This window comes from Rhinatrema bivittatum, chromosome 9, assembly GCF_901001135.1.
Source record: "Rhinatrema bivittatum chromosome 9, aRhiBiv1.1, whole genome shotgun sequence".
Taxonomy (NCBI): domain Eukaryota; kingdom Metazoa; phylum Chordata; class Amphibia; order Gymnophiona; family Rhinatrematidae; genus Rhinatrema; species Rhinatrema bivittatum.
The window spans coordinates 62,697,219-62,708,766 of record NC_042623.1 but is presented as its reverse complement, the minus strand read 5'-3'; the positions used below and the strand labels follow the sequence as shown (position 1 = coordinate 62,708,766).

At 42.1% G+C, this 11,548-nt stretch overlaps 1 long non-coding RNA gene across 1 annotated transcript; it reads right to left on the bottom strand.

The window, feature by feature from the left end:
* Positions 1–6,172: 6,172 nt before the first annotated feature.
* Positions 6,173–11,265, bottom strand: LOC115099490. The gene is made up of 2 exons (XR_003858799.1): positions 10,944–11,265; positions 6,173–8,347 (listed from the first exon to the last, which is right to left on the bottom strand). It is a non-coding gene; the product is annotated as an uncharacterized LOC115099490 (long non-coding RNA).
* Between the last annotated feature and the right edge of the window lie 283 nt (positions 11,266–11,548).

Here is an 11,548-nt window from a genome sequence, read left to right as displayed (position 1 = left end):
GTACCTTTACCTACCCCATAACCTCAATTTCTTCGTATCCTAAGAATATCACATGCATCATAATCACTCATTTAAGCAATTATCTCACACTATTATTAAACCCCTTACAATCCACCCAAGTCTGTGACAATGCCATTGTGACTTGTTTATTCACTTATGTATCCATTATTTCATTGGTTCCTCAATCTATTATGCATGCATGATATATTTATTCAGGTGATAAACTATGTATACCCTGATTTGATAGTATGATCTTTGAAACAGCAGCTATTAAATGAGACCCTGCTATGATTAATTCCAATTGTCTCCCATATTCCTGTCAAAAGTCTAGAGGAGTGGGGGCAGGGAGGAAATGGGCATTGAGGGCCCTACTGTCTACCTTAATACCAAAATAAATCACCAAGATGTTATGTCCCTGAAATGTAATGGAGTGTGTGCCTACCATTCCCTAATAATTGTTAAATTACACTATTCTCTTCAAAAACAATTATCTTATGTTGCCCTTTAAGGCATTAAGCTAAAATATTAAACTTTACAATAAGATCTTGCAAGGGGAAAGGATACTTTACTGACCCGATAAAGCATGGTGCCCTGCCCTGCTGCTATCCCTTCCCTCTTTGAAGCCTCGTTACAAGAAGCTGTACCTACCTGCCCCTTCTGCAGATACTGAGCAGAAACGTTCCACAGCAGAGAAGGGGGCTAAGAGGGGGGCCTCCTGCCCACCCCTGCCTCTTATGCTTTATGAGACTCTCCTCAAACTCCACCCCATCTCTGCATTCCACTCCACCTCTCCTGCCCGACAGCCCCCCCGAGGGTGGGGTGAAGCTATGGGGGAAGGAAACCCAAGGAGAAGAGCTATAGGAGTCGAGGGGGATGGGGTACCCTCTGCCCTGTTATCCCATTCTCTGTGGGCGCTTCAGCCCATGGACTTCCCTTCATTTTGTGAGCACATGAAGGACACTAAAAATCATGATATACAGTGGTCTTGTGGGGGACTGGGGGCACACATAACTCAGCTTGCCAACGGCAGCATAAAACTGATTATTAGCTCTGTGCTAGGCAGTTAACTTTTGCTGATTTTTTTTGGCAAGGAGAACTTACTGCAGTTTATGCATTCATCTATTCTTGATAACAGGAAGGACAGACGCAGTTATATATAGCCAATAAAAAAGCACCTGGCATCCAAAGCTTAAATCATGGATGTTTTCAATAAGCTGTGCTGGAGTTTTTCCACAGTTTAGCCTAAGATGGCCTCCCTTGAGTGACAGATATTCCATGACAACATGAATGACATCACTAACTGTTTCTCTGCACTCTGTGTATTAGCACTAGAATAAACTGAAATATGCCAGAGGCATATTACACCGCAACAATTATATCTGACAGTCTGCTTTTAAATACTTTGGTGTCAACACAGAAACATTTTTTTCCATTTTTGTATTTGATAATTCATAGCAGCAATACTTGTTAGTTTCTTTCAAATATCAACATACTTGTTTCTGGGCTTTGCTGCTTCCTTTTAGTAACATATAACCCAGTATTCGAAAGATATAGGTGCCTATATCTGGCCAATAGAAAATGTTTCCCAGCTGAGTTCCTAAATTTTGGATTCTACATTCACAAAATGTCTTAAAAGTAGGCAGGGCCAGGACAGGGAAGTGAAGTAAGGCACCTAAAGTGAGGAGACTCAGTGGCCATCCTAAATTTAGGGACATCAGTTTTAGGCATCTATTTTCAGCCCATACCTTAAGGTACCTAAAGTCGGTTGAATATAGATGCCTATAAAGGAGTGGATATCAAGACCCCCCCTTAAAAGACCAGGCCCAGACAATTAGCCTGGTCCACCTTAAGACCAGGAGCCAAGGGAACCTCAGGCATCAGGGTGTGGCCCTGAGGAAGGGAAATAAAGACCAGGCCCAGGTGGAACCAAGGAGGATCTGAGATGGAGGAGAAGGCAGCTATCTTGCCGAGATTGTGAATAAAGGAAGTTTTGGTTTAAGCTGCTTAGGTAAGCAGGCTGTTTCTGCTATTGTTCTGTTGCATTGTGAATAAACTATTTTCAGTGGAAAAAGTCTGAAGTCCAGACTGCTCTGCCCTCCAAGCCATTCTAAAAACCAAAGATCGCTTGCAAGGCATCACAGTGCCTATATTAGGATCCTAAATTTTGATACTGAGCATCCTGTGGTTATAGCCTCTCACAATAACAATTATTAAGAGGCCAGTTCCTAGGTATTTGATGGCTATGTTCAGAAAAGAAATGTTTTTCTTCACAAAGCTAAGCAGATGAGTGTTTGGCTTCTGGCCAGGGAGTACCCTTTTTCCATAATCAAGAGGGCTTACTTAAGAGCTTACAATTCAGATCGCTCTTGGCTCTTGCTAGACAAAAAAAGAGACCTCAGATTCAGAGCTGACATGCGCCATACGTTTTTCCAATAGCCAAATGAATGAACAAACATTGGGAAGTACTGAAAGTATATTCTGGATTAACCAGTTCACCTTTAATTGCCTACACTCAGGGAAGAATATCAAAGACTATTTAGTGAATTCTTTTTTTGTTTTTTTACCCTCTGTTTCTTCCCCTGAATTATTGTCCCCCAGCGGCCACCTGGCTTGTGGTCTATGTATTTATTGTGCCCAAACGATATCAGAAAAAGACTGACGAGATCCAAAGTCTGGAAAAATGGTGTCACATTACGGAACAACAGAATGCAGCTTGTCAGAAGTGGTATATTTTTTATATGCTCCTGCAAAAAAAACCAAATGTAAAGTAAAAACCAGAGGAGAGGGGGAGAGAGTGTTTCTAGTGGGGGCTCGAGGTATGAGGGGAAAGCAGAGGTCAAGGGGGCTTCATATTTCCATTTGTTCTGAGCCAGAGGTCTGCAGCCTTTGACTTGTGTGCCCTGGCGCTGGACAGCTGAGGGGACCCTGACTTCCGCCGCAGAGGTTGCGTTTAACCAAATGTCTTCAGTTGCGCGAGACCGGCCCCACAGCAGCGGGAGATGTTTGGTTAAAGGCGACTCCTGCTGCTGCTGCATGTGAGGCTTGGGGCTGGCTTTCGGATTCAGGTAGTGGTGGCGGTCATTGTCCTGTGTCTAGGACAGCCTAGAGCAGGTGGAGATGTGAATCCTCCTTTGACCTCTGCTTCTGTTCCTGTCATGAAAACACTGGATAGCACTGGAATGCAGAATAATTTGCAAGAATTGTGTTGTTTTGACACCGATCTGATATCCTTATACCGGTTAAATATCGAATCGAATACAATGTCTTATGCATTCTTCACAAAATCATATATGGTGAACAAACTGACTGGCTTAATGCGGCCATTAGGATTAATACTCAACAACGCAATCTCCGTTCTGCTAATAAAGGTCTCCCAAATATTCCCTCTGTCCGTTCAGCACACCTCTCTAAAGTAAGAGATCGGGCATTATCGTTGGCAGGACCCAAGTGCTGGAATTCCCTCCCAATAGAGACACGGCTTCATCCAGATCTAAAAGTATTCAGAAAGGAGGTGGAGATGTGGCTTTTTACAAAGGCCTATCAGGATCCAACATGATTCTTTTTAAGAGCTTTCCTGTTTCAGTCCTGACTTTATGACTATGCTATCCGTTCACGCTTTTATTGAATACTGCTGCCACTAGTATTTTATTGTCCTTCATCTTATCTTTTATTTATTCAATTAATGTATTTTTTATGCTCCATTTTATTTTGTTATTGTTGCACTCTGTTATTTTTACTATTTATTGTAAAACTCTGTAAACCGTTGTGATGGTTCCCGAATGACGGTACATAAAAGTTATTAAATAAATAAATGTGCAGAATTTTCAATTTTTTTGTTGCAGAATTCCCCAGGAGTAGGATGGAGTCAGTCCAGAGGGTGGCTACTAAAATGGTCAGTGGTGGTTGTTCTAAAGCATATGAGGATAAATTTAAATATGTTTACCCTAGAGGAAAGGCGAGACAGGGAAGATATGATAGAGATATTCAAATATCGCAAAGGTTTCTATGCACAGGAGGTGAGCCTTTTTCAATGGAAAGGAGGCTCTAGAATGAGGGGGGTCATGAGATGAGGGTGAAAGTGGGTAGACTCAGGAGTAATCTTAAGAAATATTTCCTTACAGAGAGAATGTGGATGCATGGAACAAACTCCCAGTGGAGGTGGTGGAGACAAAAACAGTATCTGAATTCAAGAAAGCATGGGATAAATTCAGGGATCTCCAAGGAAGTGATGCTAAATTAATTGGTCGGATGGGCAGACTGGATGGTCCATAAGGTTTTTTTCTGCCATCATGTTTCTATGAAGCAGATGCACTCCACTAACGCTTTTTCATCAGTTTTTTTGTATATGTAATGTGTCATATTCACTTTATACATTCATAAGATCTTAAGGAACAGATCGTTCTTTCCTTAGCTGGAGTTGCAATCATGCAGAGTGTTCTGGCAACTCCATTGTGTCACAATGCATCTCAAAACTGGGAGATAGGTTTATTCACAACAAAAAAACGGATGCATTCTCGGAGATGCTTCATTTTAGGTCAGTGGTGCCCTGCTTCAGCCTTTTAAAATGTGTGTGTGAGTGCAAAGCCCCTATTGTTGATGGATGATTGGTCCATCTCTCTGTCTGTCTGTCCATATGTATGTTGCAGCAGCTCAACCGCATACCAATTTTCATGAACGTTTTTGGGGAATCTCAAGTTTTGGTTCAGATTAGTTAAGTTTTGAAACCATTTGAATTCCAAATACACTTTTATATTATGCAGCAGCAAGTATCTCTAACATATTTATAGTTGTATATTTTAATAATTTTTATATAATTTTACATTTTCTAGTTATGTATACCGATGTTTTGCTGTTGAAACTCAAATGGAGTATTTGGTTGGATAAGCAAAGTTTCATATGATTGACAAACACTCATTTCTTCTACCCGTTATCCTCCACTTGTCTTTATCACCGTGTACTGAGTTTATTCTGTCTCAGTTTTGATATTATTGATCATCTGTATAGTGCATTCCAGATGTGTGCAGTGCTGTACAGAGACACATTATGGCCAGTCCCTACTCCCTGGAGCTTATCATCTTATCAAGACAGAGATTGGTTGGTTGCCACTACTTCTGCCAGTAGGCTAGTCCAGGCGTCCACCATCCTTTTGGAAAAGTATTTTTTACATGATTCCTTTGTACCTTTCTCTCTGCAACTTCATATCCATGTCCCTTTGTGTATTGAAAATGTCACCTTCCCATACTTTAATTGAAGCCTGTCAAATGTTTGAAAGTTCCCACCATTCCTTCTTTCCTCCCATGAGTGCATTTTGAGTGTCTTAAAAGTCGGCAGGATTCAAAACTTCACAGGGAGACAGTTATAGATTTCTAGTTAACTAGTAATTATTGCTGTAACCACTTGGCGATGACTACAACTTTTGATCTAAGGATCAAAAAATATTCAGTTCCTAAATTTTTGGCACCTAACTGGAGTAAGATTTTCAGTTAAATTTGTAGCTGAAAATGTTCTTAATGTTAGGGCCTAAATTTAGATCTGCAATTCATTTGTGTAGATTTTGGGGCCTAACCTCTAGATTCATCAAAATGCTATAAATTTCACATGCATAACCCCCGCAATAAAAAAGGAGCGTGGTTAGATGAATTTTTTAGTTATCACAACATGCCCTATTTTAGCAATTAGCCTAGGTATTTTGGTGCAACTGCCAACTTAATAATCTACTAGCAACACTTTTGTAAGTACTGTTTTACAACCAGCTGCTGTCCTACACCAAGGCTTATTTTTCATGAAATGCTTGAATGATCACTGTGCTGCCTTTTGAAGAAGGGCCACAAATGCTTTTGAAGGCTTATACACAACATCTTTAGCTAATCCTCCTGTTACCCAATTAAAAAAAAAAAAAAGAAATCCCAAGCTGCAAATACTGCAGTCTTCTTCATCCAGAACCAACATGGCTGCTCTTGCTCTGCCCTATGGAATTATTCATGGCTCATGAATGCAGCGCCATGAGAGGAAGAGAAGTCAGGGAAAGAGAGGCTTTGGGAAGGCATGGGGAATTGTGATCATAAGGAAAAGCACATCTCTTTTATTCATTTCATTTTCACTCATTACATCTATAAATTGCTTTCCTCCAACAAATGCACAAAATAAAAGCAAGGCACTCAGATCACAGGAAAACCATGTAAAGAGAATCTTTATTCAAGGCAGTGACACTAAATCTCATATTGATTGAAATTAAACTCTTACCAAGCCATACACGGCAATTCAGGGTTTTGAGGGACGCAGGCAGCAAATTGCACTCTAAGGGCGCACAACACTAGCACAACACATTTGAAATAATTCAGTTGCAAGTTAAAACTAATACAGCAGTACGATTTTGGGGGCGGACCCCCATGGCTCAGGCTGCAGGCACAGTGTGGAGGTGACGCACTTGATGCTGGAGAGGGAGGGAAGATGAGTGTTCCTTCTGCAGGACATAGAGAGAGTGGCTGGCAGGGATTGTCATGGAAGAGGCAGCGCAGGCAGGAGGAATAGCTCTTAAAAGCTGGTCAAAATGTATGGAGTTAGTCCAAGAAAAATGTATCACTAATAACTTGTTTGCTGACCTTTAGTTCTACTTTGGGATAAGCAGAAGTGGGATAGACACAGAGAGCACTGGTGAGAACAGGGCTGAGAGGTTTGGGTAAGAAGTTAAGTGTTGTGGGAGGGGTTATGGGACCTAGATATTGGTTTAAATATTGGAATTTATATGCTCATCTACCAAGAATGGTAGAGGACAAAGGAAGGAAGACAACAAACTTGTCTAAAATAAAGAGTGATATTGTGCAGGTGGTCAAGCTTGTATGGCTGACAGCTGGGATGTATTTGTGCTTGTCTTTATAGACTAACATGACAACCAGACTACTTTGTTATTATGTAGAAAATCCACAAAATTTTTATTTATTGATTTTTTTTTTATATTAAAAAAATGACCATGAAATTAATTATGATAGGGAACATATTTCCTTTTGAATTATTTATTTTGAAAAAGTAATTTAAAGCAACATATCTAGGTGTATCACTGGAGCAGGGGAGTGTCTATAACTAGAAAGCTTGAGAGGCATGCAGTGTCATCCTTCAAGCATTTCTGTGAGTTTTTGAATATGCTCTTCAATCTAAGAGTTGTGAGAGTAGAAGAATTAGTTAGTGAGATTCAGTGAGGAGGCCAGGTACCGTTTTGGGTTGAGTTGTGGTGTGGTGACTAAGATATTTTCTCTGACCACTCAGTCACTTTCACTCTTGTGCTTAAATGGGTGCACGCATAGGTTGGTCAAAGATTCTCCTATCAAAGAATATAGTGTCCATCAGATTTGTGAATAATGAAAGACCAAGAAGAGACTGCCTGTAATGACCAGATTTAAGATACAGATTTAAGTTTAAAGACAGTATACTCTTTCACAAATCCTGGGAAGATGTCTTAGTCACTGCTCAACAGGAATTTGTGTGGACTGACTTAAAGGTACACTGGTGCAGGTTTCTGGAGGGAACCCTAGACTGGGATTGCTTCTGCCATGACTGGACTAGAGGAGTGAGATTAGCACTTGGGGAAAACCCTCAGGTAGCTGCACACTGAAGGCCCATGATGTCAGTCTAGGACACCCATCTGTCCAGTAGCAGCGAGTTAGGCTGGGGCTGGACTGGAAGCACAAAGAAAGAGGAGGATGTTCCCTAACCAAAAAAAAAAATATTTGTTATAACCTGAATAATATTTGTGTACAGCATTTAGGAGCCCTGAGCATACATTTGCTTTAAAAATTTGGGGTAAAGACTGAACCTAAAAAGGTACATGCAAATTTTATTCCATTGTGTACAGTTATAAAATTACCCTATGTCTATCATTTTCCACTGCTTTTCTCCCAAAGTTGAAAAATACAACTTTTCCAGAATCTTTAATAAAGTTGGTTGGCAATGAAAAGAGATTGATGTTTCCTTAAGTATTCATACTCTATAATGCAGCATTCCCAATATACAAGATGCAATGGCAAATGTTCTTCAGTGGGTATTGGAGGAAGGATAGATCCAGTTCTGCAGCCCCCGTCCACAAAGTAGTTTCAGCAGTTTAAATCCAGCTGCCATTGGGCTACTGTAACTCTGGAGTTCCTCAAGAAAGCACAACACTTTCTCCCACTACATGTAGACGTCTTTTCTTGACCAGGCACCCCATAGGGCTATCAAGATGATCATGATGATGACCGTATAGGTTAGGAGTTCATCAGTGCACCACTGGTCTGCACAGCTGCAGGGAGGGGTCTGCCAGTTGTCCCCAAAATGCGCAGGAGCTTTCTGTCTGTGGGCACGAAGGGAATGGATTCTGTATAAGGACAAAAAGCCCACAACATATTTTAAAGACTACTTCTGAATTAAGGCTACCGTTCCATTAACTCAGCAGATCTCACAAAAGAAGTACTTCAGATGATTAATGGGTCTGATAGGCCATCCATGACTCACACTGCCAGCGGTAGGAGTATCTCCATAATAGGAGGCATTGGAAAGGTTTTCCAACCGTTAGGACTCTTTGCAGGCTGTGGCAACCTTTTATTGGACCAAACCAAGAATTATCCAAAAGATGATGCTGTTTATACCAGAACTTGAGAATACAGAGATCCCACCTTTTCATGTAAGTCATCATCTTTAGATAAAAATTAAAGGTCTCACAACCTGAAAAGCCTTCAGTTTTCTTCCGGAACAATGTGACTACTGGAAACCCAAACACTCTTAGACAAATCTAATCAGCGAACCCAGACAAACTAAATTCATTTGACCATAGTTCAGTGAGTGGATTTAGTGCTTTGGTTAAATAAATACGCAGTCCTGTGTTCATTTAATTTATCTGCGCACAGCATGTTCTGAGCCCACACAGGTACATGCTTTGATTTATTTATAGAAAGGTGATTATGCAGGATAAGCTACTCAATCAAGTCAGTCTGCATAAACAGAATCCACAAAGCTTCAAGACTGCATGTCACCTGGATAGCATATATCACGGTGAACTGATCTTACATTAAAATCAGAGCCTTCTTGAAAGTTGGCGTGGGAAGCAGCATTTTCACCAGCCTCAGGAAAGCTCTGATTAAAATGCTGTTCATTCAGCTATGTCTTGTTTCATAATTGGATGCCAATATGTTTTTTTTTTGTAGTATTCTCTTCACCATTTTGCAGAGTTAGAACTGCCGTCGAGTCAGGACTACTGTTTACAGCAAATACACAGTAGAGCATTTTCCCTGGCAGTTCCTTACCTGTAAAATCTTCCAGTTGAGAATTGTCACTGATTTCAAGGATTTTAGCAAAGATTTAAAAACATTCCTGTTCCAGGAAGCTTTTACGTGATTTTAAACTTTTAAGTTAAATGTTTTTTTTACTTATTGTAAGTATGTTGTGTATGTAAGCTTATAACTTGCCCTGAGGAAGTGTTTGAGAAGGCGGGATATGAATATTTTAAATAAATAAATGTGTTGTCTTTAGACTGGTATGACTGGTGCAGCTACAAGGGATCCTGCAGCTGGAGGGTTTCCACACCCTTTCACTGCCTTAGCTGGGCACACCATATCAGGTTCAAGACCAGTACCTGACTCTGGATCAGTCCTCCCCTGCCCCCTCTGATCGTTTCCACTGGCCCCCTACCAGGATGCAGCTGTGCAGGAACAGCCACTGGAGCTTAATTCTGCCAAAAGCAATAGCATAGCACTAGTGCCCCCATGGCCACCCCTGCAATGGTGCTGCACACAGGCAGAACAGCTGCTCCCTAGGATACCTGACCACAGACAATTGCCTTCTCTGCCCATTTGTAAGTCCACCTCTGCCCAGAGAGCCCAGGCCCAGCCAGTCACCAGGAATTTGTGGAGGAGCAGGTGCCTATGCCACTAGGCTGCCATCATCAAAAGGATTTTTGTTGGCAGTCTGCAGAGACTCATCCTGTCATAGCCACTGTTATCCTGTCAAAGCCACTGACCCGAGGAGCCTAAAAGAAGGGGGAAGCCCACCAGGAGGATAAGGGGGACAGCCAGAAGAGGAGCAAGGCCAGGGGATAGATGACAAGAGGAGGGGAGAAGGTAAAAAGTCGGCATGAGGAGAGGGAAGGCAAAAGGGGGTGAATGAGGAGAGGGAAGGAAGGGGCATGAAGATTGCCAGAGGGAAGAAAAGGCATGAGAAGGGAGAGGAGAGCTGTTAGTGCAATGACCCCTGGGGAGTGAGGAAGAGAGAGAGGAAAACGAGAGTGAGAGCAAAGAAGGGGAGGAATTATTCTCTTGAGCTCTGCCTGACCGTACCCTATCCAGCCCCCCAGTCATCCCACAGAGGACTCTTAAAGTTTTGTAATCTCGTAGGGCATAAACCTGTTGAAAGGACACGTGCAGCTCAGAAAGCCTGCACCACCTGCCTTTTTCTTAATACAGATTCACTCAAAAAATAAATTGTGAGGAACAGCACAAACGACTTCTGCTTTCGAGTAAATCCTTTACTTTTATTTATGTCTTTAATTTACAGTTGGCCTTTAGCCATTTCAAAGTGGATTACATTCAGGTACTGCAGCTATTTTCTGGTGCTAAAGCTTCAAAATCAGACTTTGGGGACCAGTCTTCGGTGTTGTCCTGGGCAGAGCCTCTAAACGCCTACAGTGTGATTCTAGGGCTAAGATTTCCTTTTACAATTACACCTTCCAAATCATCCCACAGACATGTGATACGTTTACACGTCCTTCACTCTGGGCTATAAGGACAGCAGGCTGCAAACATTTTCTGATGAATCCTGTATAACAGTCAGCATCCATGACCAGTTGCTTCTAAACTTCCCCATCAAATCTAAAAGATCCAGGACGGGGCTCAGTACCACCTGCATGTAATTCGCTTACAAGAGGCAGGAAAGGCCAATTATAATACATAGCATGTGTTGCATGGTTTTATTGTGCTCACCGCCTGGAAGAGTTCATCCTGTCAGCTCCCTGCGTGTCCTGGGGGTGGGCTGGAAAAGCTCCTTCCCACACTCCTCGCTGAGATTCCGGCGGCGATCACCTTCCTCCTCTCCTCTCCCCTTCTAACGTGCAACCTGCAGAGAAAGAGCTGCCGACGAGATCCCTCTAGGTGGAGGAAGTCACCGATCCTGCTCAGTCAGCCTCGAGCTGTGATGATGAGTGCATTTAAGAAAACGACTTTCATGATAACATAATACGGTAGCAAAAAAAAAAAAAAAAAAATCCTCATACAGTTCAATGAGATCTAGCAAGGAAGAGCCAATGGAGGATTTCAAAGAGCAGCCTGCTCGGAAGTTCAATCGCGCCGCTAGAGCTCGGCCACAGCGCGCCCTCCCCCCCTTATAAATCGCGGCAGTGACAGGTCCGCCCCGCCCACTGCTTCCAGCCGCTCTGCTTTTACGCGTTGATCATCCGGACTTGGCCCTCATACCTGTAAGAAGAACAGAGGGCAAACAGATAATCCTAAACTAGTTAATGTCTGGAAACCACCAGCGCGTCGCTTGGCCTCCGTTACTTAATACAAATGAAGGGTTCTTTCAGGGTTAT